The sequence below is a fragment of the Leucopleurus acutus genome (assembly GCF_964270905.1).
Source record: "Leucopleurus acutus genome assembly, chromosome: 13".
NCBI classification, from domain to species: Eukaryota; Metazoa; Chordata; class Mammalia; order Artiodactyla; family Delphinidae; genus Leucopleurus; species Leucopleurus acutus.
Window position 1 is genome coordinate 26,606,749 of NC_139155.1, and position 21,595 is coordinate 26,628,343.

Below are 21,595 nucleotides of genomic sequence, written 5' to 3' on the forward strand. Positions count from 1 at the left end.
TTAACAGTAGTCAAATATATTTCCTTGTATGCGTCACTGCATCAGACCAGGTGACATATGTCTGTCACCTGCACAGGACTGAGCACTGATTTTGGTCATCTTAATCTAGGTTGTGCCCAGAGCCAGGCTCAGTAGAGGCTGTGATACAGCCTTAGGTCCCAGGCAGCCGAACTCTCCTCCCACCCCTTCTTCCTTAAATTTGGGACTTCGAGAGGCCTGAAATCCTGGAGAACAAGAGAATATGCTTCTTTCTCTTTCTCCACTTCTGGAAAGTTGAAGGGAAAATAACAAACTTTCAGTGCCTTGAATCAGGGTCAGCAAAACAACAAATACATGAAACTTGTGTTTACTTCTGTCCCACTTCCCTTCTCAGGTTCACCCTTCTCCCCGCCCTCGCGCTGTGTCCCAGTGCAACCCCCCCCCACTCCGAGACCTTGTCAGCTGGCTGGTAATATGTGTGGTGATTAACCCCCCACATGCTGAGAGTGCACAGCAGGCCATGAAGAGCAGGCTCACGACTCTGGGGGTTTGGGCTCTCCTGACACCCCTCAAGTCACCCTGGCTAGGTGGCCACAGATACTCCCATAAGATCCCCAGCATGAGCTCTGCTTGCTACTGAGTTGTTTTTTTCTTTTACTGACAGTGCAATATTGCATATAATAACAATTACCAATGACCTGCACTGGGTTGTCCAATCTCATTATTGCCGATGCATTTGGTACCTGCCACTGCCAATTTGCCTCAGCTTAGGTTTTATTCAGTGGGATATGATAGAGCTGTACAGCAATCTTTTTCCATTTAAATAGTTTAATTGAGGAAAGCTATCAGATGTTTCTAAATTTAATGTATACAACAATTTGCTTTTTCCTATCTCTTTTCAGAGTTGGGTTGGAAGAAAATGACATCTGATTCTTATAGAAGGAAAGCAATTACATTTTGGCGTCTGCCTTCCCTGGCTTGCATATGTTTTTAAACATAAAAAGAAATTCTTAATATGTAATTGTCAGGTAATAAAAAGGGGAAAATATTTTACTTTCGTTTATGAAGTAATTTTTCAAAAGCATAAGGGAATTACATGTTAATGTTTTATGTTTATGACTGCACTCTAATACTGCACTATTTCTTCAAGTTTGGGGTCTTTTTTTCCCCTCTCCAAAGATGAGACTGAGATGATCAGGCCTAGCTCCAACTCTGTCTCCCTGCCACAGTTGTCTTTGTGTACCCACCCGCTGCACCACAATTTGACGCTTGTTTTCTACATTGAATTCTTACTGTGGGAGACTGAAAGGTCTCCCTATCTAGATCATAAACTGCGTGAGAGTGGAGAGAATTGCTTTTTCACTCCTGTGTTCTCTGCAATGCTCAGCAAAAGGCTCAGATCAAAATAGTTGGTGCTCAGTAAACACTTGAACAAATTTACTCACAGAATTGCCAAATAGCTAATCCCCAAATAATGAGAATGATGTTATTCTAGCACCCAATGCATGATACAGAGAAGAGGCCCATTGAATGGAATGGGATGGATGGGTGGGTGGACGGTTGGGTGGATGGATTGACAGATAGATGAATGGATCACAGACTCCACACAACTCATCTGAAGTTTCTCTGGCATTTTGTCCAATTGGATTAGACCTGACCATCCCCCAAGCTTTTTCTTAGCAACAAGGCCTATTTGCACCAGACAGACTAAGGTCATCGGTCTCAAAGCATTTTCCAGAAAGGACCCTGGGGCTACTTACAGAGTCATAGGGTACTGGAAGGGCCTGGTTGTTACTATCTCCATTTCTCAGAGGAAAAATAGGTGGCTTCCAAGTTTATTATAGAGTTTCCTGAGATTTTATGATTATAAGCTTCAGCCCAACACTCTCTAGGAATTCTGTCAATATTTCTCTTTAAATATCCTGACACTCTTCTAGATGGCTCTCCTCCCTCCTCAAATATCCTACGTCACTTCTCAGTAGATGAACTCATCTCAATGAGAAATGAGAAGTAGTTGATGGGAACTCCATCTTCCCTCCACGAAATCCTCAGACTGATCTGTACTTGTACCATCTCTCTCTTCCACCCTGTCTTCATGAAGAGCTGTCCTTCCCTATTAAAGATGACCTTTCACTCGCATGCTAGATCCAATGCCCTCTCTTTTGCTTAGGACATTGCCCTTGCAAAGACATCATCCGTATCTCCTCTCTCCTACATCATTCTTATAAACACATCAACACACCAATGTACTCTTTGTCCCTAAAAAAAGATCTATTCTCTTAATCTTGCTTCCCTCTTCAGTTGCCACCTGATCTCGCTGCCTCCCTTTCCATCAAAACTTCTGACTTGTCTGTGGGGACCATCTCTACTTCCTCACCTCCCATTCTTTCTAAGAGGCACTCACTTGGCTTTTGTCTGCACACCCCCTGCAACTGCTCTTGTCTAGGTCCTCAGTTTTACCTCCCTGCTGCCAAATCAGTGGGAAATTTTTGGTTATAATCTTGTCCTCACAGCAATCATTTAGCACAGAAGGAGGTTCTCAACCTGTTATTTATTCATTCATTTATCTGTTGCCTGTCTCCTGCTCTAAAATGCAACTTCCTGCAGATGGAGACCTTGTGTATCCAATTTCTGGGTATAACCCTGGTGCCTACTCTGGCACCTGTCATATGGCAGACGTTGAACAGATGTTGGTGTCACCCAATGCACTTGACTCTAACATTCTCCAATCTACTCCATGTCACTGAGACGTAGAGACATAGAATTTCAGACTTGGAAGGGCCCTTAGAAATAATGAGTCTAGTTGCCCCAAAGATGAAGTAACTAGGCTGAGGTCACACTGCTGGAAATTTCTGGAAGAGCTGGCCCTTGGTTCTCTGTCCAGGCTCTTTCCATAGCACCTGGCCCTGTACTTGTGTGGCAGAGCCTGAGTGCTGTGTAATCCACCCAAGGCAGGGACAGGAATTGTGATTTCTCAGGACCACAGTGGATTCAATAAAAAAGCAGGGAAGAAAAGCGTGCACATGGCAATTCAAGATACTTCTTAAGATCAACTTTGTGGGAAAGTGCCTAGCTAGTTCAGCTAGTTAAATGAACATATTTGCATTTCAGAAACTTGTCAGACTACCTGTTTTCACAATTAAAATAACTTTATGGTTTTCTAGATCATATAAGCAATACACTGTACTGCAAATAATTCAGAGAATAGAGAAAATTCTAAGAAAGTAAAATTATCTGAAATTCCATCACCTTGAGGTAATTGCCATTATAATTATTTTGATCATTGATTGAAGTATAATACAAATACAGAAAAGTACACAAATCATAAATGTGAAACTCAATGAATTTTTAAAAAAATGAAAATTCATGAATCCACTACTGAAAACATGAGAGTGTGACCAGCTCCCCAGAAGTCACAATTCCATCTCACGATCACTCTCCCTACCCCACTCCTCAATAATCATTACTGTCCTGACTTCTTATGCCATAAATTAGTGCTTGCTGACCTTTGTATAAATGAAAATATCAATGTATTTCTTTGTGTTTTTAGCTTTCTTTGGTTCAATGTTATAGTTGGAGACTCACCCATGTTCTGGTGTATGGATGTGATTTGCTGGCTTTTGCACCCCTATAAATATTCCTTTGTAAGAATATTCTATAATTTATTTATCCATCTATTGTTGATGGGCATTTTGTGTTTTTGGTTTTAGACTCTTACAAATTGCTGCCACAAACATTCTTGCACATGACTTTTATTGCACTTGAGCCCACATCTCTGTTAAGTGAGCATCAGGGAATAGAATTACTCCATCACCATGTACATGTACGTTCAACGTTATCAGATAGTTTTCCAAAGTTGTTGTATCAATTTATACATTCACCAACAGTGTGTGAGCACTCCCTTTGCTCTACATCCTTACCAACTCTTATTCTAGGCATTCAAAGGGTATATATATCTCATTCTAACTTTTTTTGACTACTGATAAGGTTGAGCCCCTTTTCATATGTTATTGGCCATTTCTATATTCTCTTTTGTAAAATGTCCACTCAAGTCTCTTGCCATTTTTCTATTGGGTTGTTGGCCTTTGCTTACTGATTTGTAGGAGTTCTTTGTTAATGTTTACATGTTGTAAATCTCTTCTCCCACTGTGTGACTTGTTTTTACTCAATGGTTTCTTTGATGTTCTTAATTTTAATGTAGTCCAATGTAGAAATCTTTTCCTTTTTGGTTAGTGGGATTTCCCTCAGATTTAAGAAGTCTTTCCCTACCCCAAGGTTGAGAAAAATATTCTCTTATATTATCTCTAGAAACTTTATTGATTTACCCTTTACATTGACGCCTGCGATACACTTGGAATTCACTCTTGTGTATGGTGGGAAGTTGAAGTCAAGTTTTTTGTTGTTGTTCGGTTAGATATCCAATATATTTAATATGATTTATTGAAAAGACTTCCTCTTCCCGCTTCTCTGCAGTTCACCTTTGCCAGAAAGTTTCCACATGTATGTGGGCTTGTTTCTGGACATAGTTCAGCTCCACCGAGTTGAACAGGTACCGTATTTCTTAGTTTCCATAGCTTCATAAGTCCTAAGTCTTGATGTTTGATAGGGCAAGATACCTCCACCTCCCCTCTCTCCTACATCTTTTTGTTGTTGTTGTTGTCAAGAATATCTTGGCTGTTCTTTGCCCCTTGCATTTCTATATAAATTTCAGAATTAGCTTGTCAATTTACACGCAACACATATACGTATATGAGCACATGGACACACACACACACAAACCTGCTGAGAATTTTACTGGAATTGGATTGAATCTACATGTTAATTTGGGGATACTTGGCCTCTCTATAATATCCAATCCTTGAATACATCATTAATATTTAGTGAATATTCTTTCCTACTTCTCTCTCCATGTATAGTTTTATACACACGCACAATTTTACATAAATTGGGTCATATCATTCATGTTAATTTTATTAAGGTCAACATTATTTTATATTTTGTATCTTTTTTTAAACCTCTCTGATTCCCTGCACACACAGATCACATTCTCCCTATCCTATACCTCTACTATGTTTGCCATATCAAACTGTTTTGAATAGTCCCATAATATTCTTTATGCTCATATGGTCATTTACATACATAAATATATGTGTGTCCTTTATGGGGGTCATAATTACACAATGGGTCATATTATACATTTGCTTTCCTCACTGAAATCATATCCTGATAATCACTCCAAGTCAACAAGAAATGGTATCCAAGATAATCTTTTTTAAGAGCTGAACAATAAACTATGGAATAAATGCCCGACACTTTAGTCAAGTGTTCCTCTACTGATAGACATTAATCTTGTTTCCGAATCTGTGTAATTGTAAAGAATGATGTGATGTGAACATCTTTGACCTTGAACAAGTATCTTTTCTTACTGTAATTTTCTTTTTAAAGGACTGATTCGCAGGAGTGGGTTACTAGGCTGAAGGGTATGTTTATCTTACATTAAGAAAAATCATTGCTCAATTTCTTTCTAAAAACATATTTCATATTTCCTCTAATTATATATATATAAGGAGGATCTTTTCCCCTAACATTTCTATCAGTGGTGGGACTTATCACTCTTTTAAATTTTTACTAGTTTTATAATAGAAATGATATCTCATTGTTGCTTTCATTTGTATTTATCTGACTACTAGAGAAGTTAAATATCTTCTCACATTTATTGATATTTGACTTTGATCTTCTCTGAAATGGCTCTTCATATCCTTTACCCATTTTCCTGTTTATTGGCTGTCTTATTCATTTGTTAGAAACTTTTGGTACAGTTCAGACAGTAAATTTTTTTTTTTTAATACACACTTGTGGATTTTATTTTATTTATTTTTTTGGCCATGCCATGGGGCTTGCAGGATCCCAGTTACCCAGCCAGGGATTGAACCTGGGCCCTTGGCAGTGAAAGCACTACGTCCTAACCACTGGACCACCAGGGAAGTCCCTAGACAGTAACATTTTATCAATCATCTTTATTGAAATCTTTTTCCTGTTCCCTGCTATCCTCTTCCTCAAACATGATCCTTGGGAGAGATATATCTATATATCTATATCTATATCCCTTGAATTTTCTTGTAAAAAGTTTATGGTTTTATTATTATTTTTAAGCCCTTTGTCTAGGCAGAATTTTTAAAATATGATGTGAGGCAGGGGATCTAACTCTATTTTTTCCTAAGCAGATTATCTGCACCATTGAACAAACAGACTGCCCTTTTCCATATTTTTAATTTTTTAAATTTTATTGAAGTATAGTTGATTCATAATGTGTTAATTTCTGTTGTACAGCAAAGTGATTCAGTCATATATATATATATATATATATATATATATATATATACACATTCATTTTCATATTCTTTTCCATTATGGTTTATCACAGGATATTGAATATAATTCCCTGTGCTATATAGTAGGACCTTGTTGTTTATACATACCCCATTTCACTGGGATCTATTTCTGAGTTTTCCACTCTATATCTATGTCAATCCCATTCTTTACATGTTGTCATATCTGATAAGAAATCAAGTTATCCTTCCCCAACTATTCTTAAAAGTTCTTCTTGGCCTTTTTCAGACATTTACTTTTTGTATGCATTTTTAGACAATTTAATACAGTAAAAAAAAATCCATCTGAAATCTGATTGGAATTTCATTACATTTATGCAGTAATTTGGGGGAGAACTGAAATTTTTAATTCTCAAATATAATATCTCAAAGATATTAAGTCTTTCCGTTCAAGAAGGTGGCATGTTTTCCATTTGTATAAATATCATTTTATTTCTTTCAAAAGTATATAAACATTTTCATATCAGTTCTATCCTATGCTTGAATTTTACGTTTGTGATGCCTTTAATATCAAGGAGTTAGGCTGAGCCAAGTGTCATAGACTGACCTTGCGGACTAAGACAGAAGACCTTAATGAAACCACCGATCTGTAAAAATAAAAGCAAGCCCACTGGCCAGTTTATAGGGACAGTATGTCATACTGACTGTGAAGTCAGGTAGATTTGGTTCAACTGTTGCTTACTAAGTGAGCCCCAGTTTCTTCACCTGTGAAGTCGGTGTAATAATACCTACCTCACTGGATTAAGGTAAGAATTAAAGAAGATCCTATGACAGCGAGTTGGCGTAGAGTAGGTGGTTAGTAAGTGCTTAGGGAAGGTTTTGTCTTTCGTTTTCTTAACTGTTTGATAATTTGAAAGAGAAAAAAAAAATTATCCACGCATTGCATTTAGCTCACTTGGAAAACTACAGTGGCCTTTGGTCTTCTGACCACCCACAACAGTTGTGCTACAACCCCCCCCCCCCCCCCCCCCGCCCCATCTCCTCCCTCCCAAGCTCTCTCCCTCTGCATTTGGAATCTGGGCCTCTCAGGGATCTTAATCAATAACATTTCTCTCAACAGCAGTATCCTGGGCTCAGTATTCTATGCATATTACTTTGTGTGACATGTTTGCTGTTTTTGACATCTTATTTTGGTCTCCATTGTTTTTCTTTTGTGGAGGAAACTAAGACCCTAGTAACTACAGTGGTTCTCAACTTTAAAAGACCCTCAACCCCTCTCAAAAAGTCAAGACAATTTTTAAATATAATTATAAAAAAATAAAACCAAAGTAGTTTATAATCAAATAATGTGTATTTCTGTATGTAAACTCAGGCATATCTACAACAGAAGACAGTGAGTCTTGCATCCACTCATAGTAAATAAGTTTGTATTTAAGACTAGATGATATTTGACTGAAGGCTACTGGAACTTCTTTCTATTTGACATTTTGAGAAAAATTGCTAAAAAGTATGTTTGGGGTGTGTGTGTGTGTGTGTGTGTGTGCGTGTGTGCATGCGTGCACGTGCATATGTGTGTATATATCTATATATGTCTCTATGTCTATACACATACATATATACACACAGATAGATAATTTTGTTACAGATATGTTGTATTGCCATAGTTCAAATATTGTCATGTGTCTAAATGGTAAACAACTCTTAAGATGAACTGGAAAAAACACTCCCGTTTCCTTTGATTTACGTGGTAGCTGCTTTCTTGGGAACACCAGAGTATATTTTAATCAAAAATACTTTGATTTATGTGTGGAACAGAGTTCAGGCTCCAATCACAGCAGGCTGTTCATCTGTACAGACTGGCAGGTTTCTCCAGGCAAATGTGGGCTTGCCTCGCACATGGCCGGATTTCCAGCATCCTAGCCTTATCCCCCCCAAACACGCAGGGGCGTCCCCAACTGTGGCGCCAATCAACAGACCCTCACAAAATACCCAAATGCCCTCTAGGGGGCAGTCCCAGCCCCACTGCCAGCTTCCCCCACCATCTCGGAACCCAGCGGGGGCCTTCCGGGGAGCAGGGCCTCGACGCCAGCTCCGACCCGGGCGTCCCAGCCGGCGAGGACCCGGCGGCCGGGAAGATGATTGGGGTGGCGCGCGCCCGGCTGCCCAGACAGGATTTCTTCCGACCTCTGCGGCTCCTCTGTTGGCGGAGAGAGCAACAAGCTCCCGGCTTACGGAGGAGGTCAGGGGAAAGTGATTTCAATCAGAGGGGGACCACTGAGGTCTCAAGCCAACACAGACAAGTTGTGTAACACCGGCGGCGGGGCGACCGGAGTCATTTATCCTTCTCGGAGCCAGTCAGCCTGGGCTTTGCAGGAAGCCCCTCTGCTGTCCCCGCCCGCCTTCCCACCCGCATCTCCCTTCTCTTTCTGTCAGGGAAGCAGCAGGAGTGGCCTGCTGCAGAATATCTCATCTGCAGGGTGAGGGAGGAGGCAACCCATCTAAAAGACCCCAGGACCGAAGCCTGCGGAGGAGGCTAGAGGTCTGCCTCTTGCCCCCAGGCAAAGATGCGACCGCTGGTTTTGAGGGTTTCAGGGTTGGGAGCAACGAGAGGAAAAACCGGGAGAGGCCGGTGTCGTGTCTGGTGGCCTCCCCACCCCCCGCTTCCTTCCATTAGAATCCTCCCATCCTCAGGCCTCCGCCCCCTTGAAGTCGCCCTGGCCTTGCCTCTGGTCATTCAGAGCCCGTATTGCTGAAACAGGACGTTGTGCACGGTTTCCAATGGTTCTTGAGGTTGATGTGTTTCTCCAGCGGTTTGTTTTAGCCCCTGATTCACTTTAGCCGACTGTATTCTATCTTACTGCTTTCTGAGTTCATGTTCATTTCCAGGGACCAAAAGTAGACCCTGGCAAACCAGACATGTGCAGCAGAAGTGAAGACGGCATGAGGGCTAAGGAAGCAGGATGGCGTGAGGACCTGATGCTGAAGAAAGGAAGAGGGAGGCCAGGAGAGCTGTCAGCAAATTCTTGAAGACTGTCCGTGGCGCTGGGATAGCAACGCTTCCATGAGGGACTGTTGTGCAGGCTAATGGCCTTCGCGGGCAGCTCATCCAGCACAATGTCTGGCCCATGATAGACGTCTGAAGAACGGCAGCTGCAGCATCCGTGTTTGTACGGGCACACAGCGTTCAGGCCAATTTCAGAGGTCTGAAGTGGCCAATGGGTGGCAATTAGGAGGTTTTGCATCTAAAATTCTTTGACTCTAAAATGTCCTTCACCCCAAACAGAAGAGGTTTGGAGCTCTGGCCACCTGGAAGGGAAGAAAAGGGCTCGGCTTGGAAACTAAAATTTATTTTTTTCAAGGAGGATTCTCAGAGGTATAAAACACAGTGTTTGCCCTCCTGTGAAAAAAATGCTACAAACTCCAAATTGTGTGTGTATCCACAACGTGTACATGTGTGTGTATGTGGATGGTGGTGATGTCTCAGATGTCCTAGTCCAGAGGCCCAGGCTCTAGGCTGGCCCTGCTGCTAAAATACATGACCTCAGCAGAGGCACTTAACCTCTGGCAAATGAGGCCTCAATATCTTTCCAACTCACCTCACCCGGCTATCGTGAGGATCAAACGAGATAATGGAGGTGGAAATACTTTGAAAGAAAGGAACGTGCTACAGATGTCAGGAAGTATGAGTTCGGCAGAGCTTCCCTCGGACAGGATGGATGGCTCACAAACTTAACTAACAGTCTCAGCGCTTATATGACCTCAATGGCTATTCAAGTTTCCACCCACCTGTTTTAATTATTTTAAAATTATACATGCATCACAACCTAAATGGGAAGGAAATCCAAAAATGAGGGGATGTATGTATATGTACGCTGATTCATTTTGCTGTACGTTAGAAACTACCACAACATTGTAAAGCAACTATACTTCACTAAAAATTAATTTAAAAAAATAAAAAAATAATAAAATTATACAGGCACCACAGAGAACTGTGGGTAGTAGTGATACAGACTGTGCCTGGATGTTGTTTTCTTTTACTTAGGATAAACAGTCGACCATGGAGCAGTGGTCTACACTTGACCCTTTAGGGAAATGCCCTTTAGGTTTGGACTCGTGTGTGTGTGTGTGTGTGTGTGTGTGTGTGTGTGTGTGTGTGTGTTCAGCATCTCCTTTGCCTCTGAGTACTGACACACCCGTATGTGCCACTCCTCTACACGCCCCTCTGCTCCAAGCCAGCAAGCGACACCTCATCCTCAGGCTGGGCTTTCCCAGCTCTGCATCTCCTGAAATATCCATGCCTGTCCTACTCCTGGCCTCCCAGCTCTGGAACTACCTCTTGCCTTCCCTCTTCTGCCCACTGTCACTGCTCAAAAAATTACCCATGTCCAATTTAATGGAAACTGTCTTCTTTATAGGGAAATGGCAAAAATTTATACTTCGACAGAAAGGAGGTAACAGTTTAATATCTTACCCTTTCTGTGGTTATGAAAGTTCTAACACAGAAAGAAGGGATTTCAATAGTGGAATTCTGATATGATGAGTGGTAAATGAGAGACTAGTACCCACAAATCACCAAACTCAGGAAAGCCTAAAGCTGGCCCCGTAACTATCTGCATGTACTGTGCCCAGAAGAACTGAGCTTTGGCTTGTTCTACTGATGTGCTCCAGCTACACCCCTAACTTCACATTTATATAGCGTGTGTGTGTATGTGTGTGTGTGTGCACACGTGTGCGTGCATGTGTTTGTGTGTTGGATACTGACAATCCTTTGTGTGTGTGTGTGTGTGTGTGTGTGTGTATATATATACATACATGTATATAATCCATATGTATAAAATCTATATCTACATATGCCAAGGCCCAGAGTCACAGAGTAAGTTGGTCTGCAGTATGCATATGTTTATAATAACCAGAGTCCAATTGACAATTTCTATCCATAGCTCAGAAGGACAAGTTTCCTATTCAAGAATCATCTTTTCATTTATCCTCCTTCTCCAAAGCCAATAATTAAAAATTCTTCTTATAAACATTAGTAAATTAAAAAGTGTTTGTATTTCTGATACTAGCGTCAGCTCAGCAAAAAGCCACAGTGTGTTTGCACCTCTGATGGTTTATGTCACATGCTTTGAAAACAGAGGTATATATAGAAGCGCAAATATAATCCATTTCATATTCATCAGATTAAAAAAAAATTAACTCTGATTAAAAACAACTGTGATGAGTAGTATAAATTAGTATCACCATGAGTCTAAAACTGTGCGTTCCCTAGAGCCCAGTAATTCTGCTTATACTCTCATACACGTGTGCAAGGAGTCATATAAGAGTGTTCACTGTGACACTATTATTGCAGGAAAAAACTGTGCTATTGCAGGTAAAAATAACACTGTTCCACCAACACATAACTCAGTAAACAAATGGACAAACAAAAACAAACTTGCAGAACAATTTGTTCAGTACTATCATTTGTTCACAGATACACTGATGTTTGTAAAGGTGTTTAAAATAGACTGGAAAGACACACACAAAATTCATGATGGCTTGGTTGTGGGGTGCAGAGAGGGGAATGGCAGGAGAAGAACTGGGGAGAAACAAAAGACACTGTCCATTCTACTCCAACTATTGTATTTCTTTTTCTTAAAAAAATGAAACAAATCTGACACAATATTAATAACCGTCAATTCTGATGGTGGGTACGCCAGTCTCTGTTATATTATTCTCTGTACTTTTCTGTAATTTTAAAAATTTTTCTGAAAATAAAAAAATAAATAAGCAGATGAACACAGATAAATAATTAACTAGAAGCACATATGCTGTTCACTCCTACCTATCCAATTACCACACATCCTTTAAGGATTAATCAAATCCTGTATTGCCCATAAACCCCATTCTGCTCACCGACCCACAGAGATTTCTCCTCTGAATTTCCCTAGCACTGTATGCAGCATGCATGTGGTCCCCAGATTATACTGGGCTTGGCACCTGGTTGTATTTGTCTCATGACATTTTCTGTCATTAGAATCTGTGAGTCTTGTCTCCTGGAGGTATAAACATCTGAAAGGCAGGACCCACGAGGGCCCCTTTTCATGCCTTCTCTGAGCACAGGCAGGGCTCAGAGGCCCCTCTCAGGACTTTCTCAAGTAGAAGGCTACCTTTCAATGCAAGGCCTTTCAATTTCAAGGACTCCACTTGAGAATAGCATCCATCAGCTGAGAAAATTCAGAACGATCAAATCAACTAAGAATGTGATAATGCATTTAAATGCACTGGTTTATTTAGCAATCACAAAAATCCACCAGCTTGTGAAAAATGCTGTTTTCATGTACAAGCAATTTTCCTTTTCGAATCCTGATAATGCTGGGTAACCCAGTGGATCCCCACCTGTCTTGCAGCCAATCCTCATATCCCTTTGCTGGGTGTTCCATGGCCCCCATTTGAGCACCACAGCTCCCGTTGGTGCTCCATCTTGCCCCGGGCCACCCTGCCCCATCCCCTTCGTACCTGCTGTGGTTCAGTGTCACAGACTTTCCCAATGACACAGCGCAACCTTGATTTAGGCCCACTTTCTGCTCTGACTTGCTTCTCTGCAAATGTGCACCACCACTCTCCCTTCCCCAAGGCCACATCTCCACCCTCTAAACCAGCTCAGAGGCTGCCTTCTCCCCCAAACCTTCCCTGTTGCCATCAGCTGGAAGTAATCTCTCCCCCTTCCATGGCTTGCTACCTACACAGCTGTGATGGCCACCAAAAACCATCTACTTCACCCTACAGTTATCCTTTGAGGAGTGAACTCTGTGAAGACAAAGTTGCTGGGAGGGAGTTGCTGCATAAGCAGACAGCCTCAGGTTTTTGGCTATAGCCCATGCCAACTGTGGCCCATGTAAATCTGCACGCCGGGGAAGAGGCAGAGCCACATTCTTAGGACTGCTGCAGGGCAGAAATGCCAAGCTGTCCAGCCCTTTATCACCCGGAGAGAATCTTAATCTGGGCCTTCCCACCGCTAAGTGGCCCGACCCACAGCGAAGGGCTTTGGACTAAATTTCCCTGCTGTATCTGATTATACACCCAAGCCCCACCAGCACACCCACACCCTCTTCCGAGGAGGCTGGGAGCTATTTCTTTCCTGCTGACCTCATACCTGTTCCTCCAAACTTTCACAGATGACTAGGGTCCTTAGACAGTGGTTGGTTGACCCTCTCCTTCTCCCATAAACTTGACCTCAGCTGCAGTGGCCAGCAGTGAGCCAGAAGTCCAGAGGCCTGGGCTCTTTCCTCTTTGGTCAAGCCATCAGCAAAATGGGCTGGTGGTACTTCCCCAAGCCCCTTCAGCTCTGAAGTTCCAGAGGCCCCTTTTCACTCTCCATGGCAATTGACAAAACAAACAGATAACAACCTGCTCACTGATGCTGACCTTTTGGTCTACAAATTCCAAAATGGTTTTAGGGCAACTGCTGCAGGGCTATAGGCAATTTTTAAAATTGGGGCACTGTATTATCTTCTCTATTTAAAAGGGGATGAAGTGGCCTGCGGCGGTGCCACCTCCAGATTTGTTGTTCTCACCCACGCTGAAGCCCCTGGGGTCCCCACGTTACCTCCAGGGCCTCATCCCCGCCCTCCTTTCCTGCTCCGTGCCACTCCCTCCCCATTAAAGAGGCACCTTATCCTGGAAGGTGAATTTTATTTATTTATTTTTTTTTTTTTACATCTTTATTGGAGTATAATTGCTTTACAATGGTGTGTTAGTTTCTGCTTTATAACAAAGTGAATCAGTTATACATATATATATGTTCCCATATCTCTTTCCTCTTGCATCTCCCTCCCTCCCACCCTCCCTATTCCATCCTTCTAGGTGGTCACAAAGCACAGAGCTGATCTCCCTGTGCTATGCGGCTGCTTCCCACTAGCTATCTACGTTACGTTTGGTAGTGTATATATGTCCATGCCACTCTCTCGCTTTGTCACAGCTTACCCTTCCCCCTCCCCCATCCTCAGGTCCATTCTCTAGTAGGTCTGTGTCTTTATTCCTGTCTTACCCCTAGGTTCTTCATGACCTTTTTTTTTTTCTTAGATTCTATATATATGTGTTAGCATACGGTATTTGTCTTTCTCTTTCTGACTTACTTCACTCTGTATGATAGCTTCTAGGTCCATCCACCTCACTACAAATAACTCAGTTTCATTTCTTTTTATGGTTGAGTAATATTCCATTGTATATATGTGCCACATCTTCTTTATCCATTAATCTGATGATGGACACTTAGGTTGTTTCCACCTCCTGGCTATTGTAAATAGAGCTGCAATGAACATTTTGGTACATGACTCTTTTTGAATTATGGTTTTCTCAGGGTATATGCCCAGTAGTGGGATTGCTGGGTCATATGGTAGTTCTATTTGTAGTTTTTTAAGGAACCTCCATACTGTTCTCCATAGTGGCTGTACCAATTCACATTCCCACCAGCAGTGCAAGAGTGTTCCTTTTCTCCACACCCTCTCCAGCATTTATTGTTTCTAGATTTTTTGATGATGGCCATTCTGACTGGTGTGAGATGATATCTCATTGTAGTTTTGATTTGCATTTCTCTAATGATTAATGATGTTGAGCATTCTTTCATGTGTTTGTTGGCAATCTGTATATCTTTTTTGGAGAAATGTCTATTTAGGTCTTCTGCCCATTTTGGGATTGGGTTGTTTATTTTTTTGTTATTGAGCTGCATGAGCTGTTTGTAAATTTTAGAGATCAATCCTTTGTCAGTTGCTTCATTTGCAAATATTTTCTCCCATTCTGAGGGTTGTCTTTTGGTCTTGTTTATGGTTTCCTTTGCTGTGCAAAAGCTTTGAAGTTTCATTAGGTCTCATTTGTTTATTTTTGTTTTTATTTCCATTTGTCTAGGAGATGGGTCAAAAAGGATCTTGCTGTGATTTATGTCGTAGAGTGTCCTGCCTATGTTTTCCTCTAAGAGTTTGATAGTTTCTGGCCTTACATTTAGGTCTTTAATCCATTTTGATCTTATTTTTCTGTATGGTGTTAGGGAGTGTTCTAATCTCATACTTTTACATGTAGCTGTCCAGTTTTCCTAGCACCAATTATTGAAGAGGCTGTCCTTTCTCCACTGTACATTCCTGCCTCCTTTATCAAAGATAAGGTGACCATATGTGCGTGGGTTTATCTCTGGGCTTTTTATCCTGTTCCATTGATTTATATTTCTGTTTTTGTGCCAGTACCATACTGTCTTGATTACTGTAGCTTTATAGTATAATCTGAAGTCAGGGAGCCTGATTTCTCCAGCTCCGTTTTGCGTTCTCAAGATTGCTTTGGCTATTCGGGGTCTTTTGTGTTTCCATACAAATTGTGAAATTTTTTATTCTAGTTCTGTGAAAAATGCCAGTGGTAGTTTGATAGGGATTGCATTGAATCTGTAGATTGCTTTGGGTAGTAGAGTCATTTTCACAATGTTGATTCTTCCAATCCAAGAACATGGTATATCTCTCCATCTATTTGTATCATCTTTAATTTCTTTCATCAGTGTCTTATAATTTTCTGCATACAAGTCTTTTGTCTCCTTAGGTAGATTTATTCCAAGATATTTTATTCTTTTTGTTGCAATGGTAAATGGGAGTGTTTTCTTGATTTCACTTTCAGATTTTTCATCATTAGTGTATAGGAATGCCAGAGATTTCTGTGCATTAATTTTGTATCCTGCTACTTTACCAAATTCATTGATTAGCTCTAGTAGTTTTCTGGTAGCATCTTTAGGATTCTCTATGTATAATATCATGTCATCTGCAAACAGTGATAGATTTACTTCTTTTCCGATTTGGATTCCTTTTATTTCCTTTTCTTCTCTGATTGCTGTGGCTAAAACTTCCAAAACTATGTTGAATAAGAGTGGTGAGAGTGGGCAACCTTGTCTTGTTCCTGATCTTAGTGGAAATGCTTTCAGTTTTTCACCATTGAGGACGATGTTGGCTGTGGGTTTGTCATATATGGCCTTTATTATGTTGAGGAAAGTTCCCTCTACGTCTGCTTTCGGGAGGGTTTTTATCATAAATGGGTGTTGAATTATGTCAAAAGCTTTCTCTGCATCTATTGAGATGAACATATGGTTTTTCTCCTTCAATTTGTTAATATGGTGTATCACGTTGATTGATTTGCGTATATTGAAGAATCCTTGCATTCCTGGAATAAACCCCACTTGATCATGGTGTATGATCCTTTTACTGTGCTGTTGGATTCTGTTTGCTAGTGTTTTGTTGAGGATTTTTGCATCTATGTTCATCAGTGATATTGACCTGTAGTTTTCTTTCTTTGTGACATTCTTGTCTGGTTTTGGTATCAGGGTGATGGGGGCCTCGTAGAATGAGTTTGGGAGTGTTCCTCCCTCTGCTGTATTTTGGAAGAGTTTGAGAAGGATAGGTGTTAGCTCTTCTCTAAATGTTTGATAGAATTCGCCTGTGAAGCCATCTGGTCCTGGGCTTTTGTTTGTTGGACGATTTTTAATCACAGTTTCAATTTCAGTGCTTGTGATTGGTCTGTTCATATTTTCTATTTCTTCCTGATTCAGTCTTGGCAAGGTGAATTTTAATCTGACCTGGGAGCAGCAGCGATCCCAGGTCTATGACATTGCAAACAACCTCTTTCCACCCTGCTCTCCACCCGACAGGATAGGCTAGACGGGGCTCTGCGCTGCGGGAAGTCGGCCGCGGCGAGGACGCTCACCTCCAGGATTTCTGGGCCGGGGCTGTGGTGGGGGTGGGCGCCCTGGAGGCGTCGCAGCTCCGCGAAGCCGTCGAGAACATTAAGCCTTTGCACTTCCATCCCTCCGCCCCCCACCCACCCACGATATTGCTGATCAAAAAAGGGAGGCAAACAAAGGCGGGTGAATGGGAATCAAATTGAGTTGGGGCAGCGGACAGATGGGGCCTGCCAGGCTCCCACAACTCGCCCTATTCATTAAAAAAGAAATAAAATAAAATAATCCACCTCCTCCCCGCGGCTTTGCCAGAGGTGGGAGGGATGGGATGGGATGGGGGTGGGGCGCGGGGCCAGATGTTTTCCAAACCACAGGATCCCAGCCGGCCAGCTTGCTAACCCTCGTCCCCCAGGTTAATTGTCTCGCTCGTGCTTGGGACTTACATTCTGTACATCAGGCTTTCCTAGAGCGGGGCGTTTCTGTACAGAAAGACTGAGACACCGGAAAGGGAGGAGTGGCGTTGCAACTCAGGAAGGCTACCCAGCTGCTAGGATGTCTGCCCCGCGGTTGCCGGGAGAGAGGAAGGCATGGGGAGTCGAGTTTGTCCCCTGCGTGCCTGAAATTATTTCCTGCCAAAGCCTCCTTCCTGGGGAAGTGCATGGTCAGTATTAAATCAAAAATGGAGGATGCCTGATAGGAATTCCTCCCTGCCTGTGCCCACGTGCAAGAGCCCACATGCAAGGTAAATTAGATGTCCAGAGCTTTCCAGTTACAGAGAACGTTCCTGTTCCCTCCGTGTCCTCATTTAATCCCAGCAGCAAACATGTAAGTTGCATAAGGCTTGGCCAGCAGTCCCAGTTTACAGATGAAATTTGACTTCTTGAGTCATATGTTACTAGATTACAGACTCCTGGTAAAGCAGTCTAGCACACGTGAAAATGCACTCAGGTTTGTATCACACACACGAACACACGTGCCAACATTTACTCATGCCTCTGCATGCGTACTGCTAGGCACTGGGCTATATATACAGCCACGTGTGAGCAGGCCGAGAGCACCCTTCCCATTTGTGAGCATCTTACTGCTCTCACATACCTCTACCTACGTCCCGCTTCTTGCACCCATGTCCACATGTGCACACACAGATGCCCATCCCAGGCAGGCATTGACTTTTGCATTGGACCTATGTTCCATCCTTCAAAGGGCCAAACCAAATAAACCCATAGATACCATCTTAATCCCCATAATATTTCTCAGAATCGGATTACAAATTTGTTCTTTGAACGTTGTCTGCCAGGCGGGAGAAGGCTACCCCATTAATGGGGAGGAGGGATCAAGAGAACAGCCTGAGAAATCAGGTGTCAAGCTGACCTTTTGGAGAGAGCCAAGTACTCATTCTTACTATTGATTCCTTTCAAGGAAGACAGAAAGCACTTTATTTCCCAGCTGTTGAGCTGAGGGCCAGGCCAGCAACATGGAGAAACAAAGACAACAGTCTTCTACGCCATTGGAATACAAGCACAGAGAGCCCTACTGATCTCTGTCTTTCAAATATTTGTCACAGGCCTTGCAATTCCACCACTAGAGATTTATTAGAGGGTAAGCATTGCCCTTCACAATCTTTAGAAATCAAAATTCTTGCTTCAATCTACCCAGGAAATACATTAGATCTCTTGTAGAGTAGTTCTCAACCTGAGTTACTAAATGTTTTTTAAGTAGAGACTTCCAAACTATACTCCCAGACATCATCATCATCATTCATGCATTCATTCATTCAATAAGCACCCATTTTCCATTTGTATTCTAGTAATGAAGATACAGACAATAAGTGAACAGATAATGAGCACAAAAATGTCAAAGAATGATAGGTAATATGCAGAGGCTTAGGATGATACAAAAGATAATTTCATTTTGATGGCCAGGAAGGCATCTCAGAACGTGACACTAAAGCAAAAGCCCACTATGTGAAGGGCTAGGAGAAGAATGTCACAAGCAGGGGAATGGCCAGTACAAAGGCTCAAAAGTCAGAAATGGCTCAGCCTAAGTTAAAGACAAGGTCAAAAATGGAGACAGGGGCCAGATCAGGTGGCCCATTGAAACCCAGGCTAAGGAGTGTGGATTTTATCCTAAGAGCTAAGGAATACCATGTTGGGGTGTTGTTTAGCAGAGAAGTGACTTGATTTGATTTGTAGTTGTGGGGAGAGTGGATTGGAGGGGCCACAAGAGGAAGCAGGAAGCCTAGTAGGGAGAGTATCACAAGGGCCCACGGGAGAAGTGATAGTGGAGTGGACTTGGGGGGCAGAGGCAGAGGTGGAGTGAAGTAGACTGATACCAGTTGAGCTCTGAGTCATCTCAAAGCTGAGACACCTTGCTGATTGTTCAGATGTGGAGTGAGGGAGAAAGGGGAATCAAGGGCGACTTCTAAGTCTTTGGCATGAACCATGGAGTGGCCAGTAATGTTGTTTATTGAAATAAGGAGAACTGGTGGAGGAGGTCAAGGGCTCTCCTTCGGCCGTGTGATGTTCATAATGACTATCAGGTATTCATCTGGAGGGAAGGAGTGAACACCCAGATGCAAGAGTCCGGAGTGATTTCTCTAGCTGGAGATACAGCTTCAGCAGCCATTGATATGAAGTCAATGGAATGGAAAGCTATGGGACTGGGTGAGACTCTGAGAAAGTGTATATGAAGAAGAAAGCCAAGGACTGGGTCCTGAGGCACCTCCACCTTTGGAGTCAATGCAAAGAGGAGGAGGAATCAGCATAAATAGACTGTCCAGTGAGACAGCAGGAAAACCTGGAGAGTGTGATATTTGAGAAGCCAAGGGGTAAATGTGCTTCAAGAAGGAAGAAGTGATCAACTATATCACATGCCACTGAGAAGTCAGGGACTGTGAGAACAGAGGCATGGTTTTGGGGTTTGGCAACAGCAAAGTAACAATAATTGGTGACTCTGACAAGATTAGTCTTAGTGGTGTGGGGGGATGGGAGCCCAGCCGAGGCTGAGGAGGAAATATGAAGTTCTCCAATGAAGAAGCGGAAGGCAGTGTAGTAGCTATAGCAAAATGGGGTCAAGAGAGAGTTTGGGGTCCTTCACTTCAAGAAAAGAAGCAAAGACAAACCCTTAAGTTGGAAACTCCTGTAACCATAGAGCTGTGAGATATTGTCTGTTTGACCCACTCATTTCAAGAGTGGGAAATTGAGGTCCAGAGATGCACAGTCACTACTCAAGGGCACAGACTGGCCTCAGCCAGGACAAGACATGAAATAGACCTTGTAGGGGGTAGGACAGGCTCATGAGAGTCTCAGATGAGCCAGCAGGGCAGCCTGCTCCCTGTTCTGAATTGGTGCCCCGGTCCCGCCTTCCTACTCTTGGTACCCCTGCCCCTTTCTCAAGGGCCTTTGATGGATTCCCGAAAGGGCCTGAGAGGATAGGCTCCTGGTGTTAACACTTTGGTGTTCTAGCCCACATGCTTGCACCTCCCTTCCTGGGGGCCCTCCAGGGGGCTACAATCAATGACTGACAATCTAGGACCAGATAGACTGACTCCAACTGACTCCAGTGGCTCTCACTCCCCTCCACCTTACCTGGGCTGTATGTGCTGACATGGCGTGTGGAGTCCACTGGCCCTGAACCATGAATGACCATATGGCCAGAGCCCTGGATGGTGCTGAGGAGATCTGCATTCTAGTTCTGGCTTTGTTAGTACTTCACCGCATGGCCTAAGGTCAGTCACTACCCCCCTCACCCCAGCCTCAGTTTCCCTTTTGTGTAAATAGTGGAGACCAGACCAGTTGTTTCCCCAGGTCCCTTCTGGAGGGGTGGTTTTAGAATGGATGTGCATCCTCCTGCAAGTTCCTAAGGAAGGAATGCCCCTAGCACAGCCCTCAAACCCAGGCGACATGAGCCTGTGTCTCCAAATGGACCAGCTCCTCCATGTGGAGCTGACTGCCCACAGAAAATCCTCCCATTGCACTCCTGGTTGGTTCTCCCAGGATATTTAGGTTCTCATCTTATCCCTTGGGAGCCTGTTTATCTTTTTCCAGGCTTCCTTATCTTTCTAATCGAAGTTACTACCTTGCCCAGGGGTTTGCTTCCTATTACTTATGTTCCCTGGTTACCAAAAAGACCCTTGCCTTCTCTCCAGGCCTCTTGACATCGCGGGCCAATGGTTTGGAGACTGAGACTCAGGTTGATACAGTTATTTAATTTCTCAAACATATTCTATGAACCCAGTAGGCAGGCTCTCCTACTCTGTCAGAACCTGCAGTGGTTGTTCTTTTACTTGTCTTTGTTTCAACTTTCTTTAGAGGGGAGGGCAAAGATCTTTTCCATTTCTCCTCCTAGAGAAAACTAAATAATATAATCAGTTTGGCTGGTGCTGGGCTGATCCAGAGTGTTAAAGCAGGTATTTGTGGCTGATATGACGGGGGAACAAAGTGCTTGTGAAAGCCAACTGATCAGTCCAGTGGTAGAGAATGAATCCACGTCCATGTTCATCAATCTCTCCTAATCTTTTTAAATGCCTGTGTGCCCCACTCCTATGCCCCTGCTGGACAGCATGGAGCCCTGGGAATGGCAGCAAGTGGGCATTGGGGAT